Here is a 1,907-nt window from a genome sequence, read left to right as displayed (position 1 = left end):
TTTAACACAAGTGTTTTATGCCGGGGTCCACCATGGCTCCACTGACGTATTTGCGTCACGGATATGACGTTGTAAAATATACACTAACAGATGACAGAGAAAAAAAAGTAGAAGAAAAATTTCCATAGCCGGGAATCGAACCCACGACCCCTCGCTCCGCAGCGCTCCGCACCACTCGGCCACAGAGCGTACATTCTCCAGCTTACTAACGGCAAGCTATTTATACACAACATTTACCGTTCGCAGTACTCGGAGCTCCGTGGCTTCAGAGTGTTATTGTTATCACTTGTGAGATGGCGCGAAGAGCGCGCAGGGCGCGCTTTAAGGGCCATCGCCCAGCGCGTCGCGATACGAGCGCGCTTATACAGGCGGTGCCTCTCGTACGCGCGCCTTTACCTCGTGATGGGAGTGGTTTGTACCTCTTGTCCTTTCACCGGAAAAGTTTCCGTTGACGTTAAAGGTGAGCGAAAAGGTCACTTCGCTCGCTGCAGTGGCCGCGTTTCTGAAAGAAGTGCGCTGCTCACACGCAAAGAAGTAACAACTGTGACAGTTGTTAGTTCGCGCTCGTCCAGTGTATGTTCTTTTCGTGCGTCCTTTCTGCTCTAGAGTGCACTGCAAGTTTCGAGCTACTTGCCGTTCTTCGCGTGACATTACAATTTGCTGCTATAGCATTAAATACTTTGCCCTTGTGGCGAATTCATGCACAATAAACGCTCATCTACCCCTGTTAAGACATGTTTCACTTTCGTGTTACGCCGATTCCATTGGAAGGGGGATCAGCCATGTTTTTTCGAGGCTAATGGCACACATGTCACCGCCCCGTTATAAAGGGGACGCTCATAACGTCCATCCATCTATCGAAAAGCACTGTGAGAGGAAAGTGTGAAAGATAAAAGGTGCGTTCATGTAGCCTCCGCTATGTGTTTGGCGGTAGCTCAGTGGCCTAAACGCCAGCTAGCCATCGTTGCGGACCGAGAGGTCATGGGTTTGATTTCTGTCAACAGAACATTTTCTTATAGATTTTTGCTGTGCCATTTGATGGCGTTTCTTTTCCTGACGTATTTCCATAACGGAAATACGTCATGAAAGCCTTGTTGGACCCCGGCATGTAACACTTTCGTGTTAAGGGAAAGAAGATTACTTTTAAGTGCTCGTTTTTTCCTGTTAGACACGATATTATTGAGAACTAACAGACTATAATGCCAACGAAAGTATAGGAGATGTTATTTGTAATAATTGGGATATAAAGGTGAAGAAAGTAAAGAGGACGAAAAGATAACTTGCCGCCGGCAGGGACGAAACCTGCGACCTTCGAATAACCCGTCCGATGCTCTACCACTGAGCTACAGAGGCGGTCATCCTCCCGTCTACTTTATGGGGTATATATGTGCATCTTAAACGTAGGAGTGTTGGTCAGCGCTGATCTCAGCCATGGTGGCGATTGTGGAACACTCTTTTTTCTGCCTGTAGGCGTCACGTAGACGGGATCTTTTTACGAGCTGGCAGCTGATCAATAATCCCTCGTATACTACCTGAAGGCATCAAGTCTGCCAGAACGAGACCCTCGCTATGAATGAAGGAAAGAAGATGGCATAGTGGCTGTTTGCCTACTTCATAATTATGATTTATAGCGTGTTGGGGACCTCGCAAGTGTAGTTCTATTAGTTGCCAAGGAAGCCCATAAGGCCTCCACAATCCATTTCCTCAGGGCCTCCATAGAGGTCTTTCCCACTCTCTCTCTCACGTTAGCAAATGTTACATAGAGTAGTAGGAAAGTGAAATAACGACCGTGTGCCACACAATGCGAATTACGTAACTAGGGGGTCGTTAAAAGCTTCTAACCCATTACAAAGGGCTCGAGCTTCATCGTCATCAGCCGCCACATAAACAAAGTGTACATAATGCCT

The sequence above is a fragment of the Rhipicephalus sanguineus genome, chromosome 5, assembly GCF_013339695.2.
Source record: "Rhipicephalus sanguineus isolate Rsan-2018 chromosome 5, BIME_Rsan_1.4, whole genome shotgun sequence".
Lineage (NCBI taxonomy): Eukaryota > Metazoa > Arthropoda > Arachnida > Ixodida > Ixodidae > Rhipicephalus > Rhipicephalus sanguineus.
Note: the sequence above shows the minus strand (reverse complement) of the source record.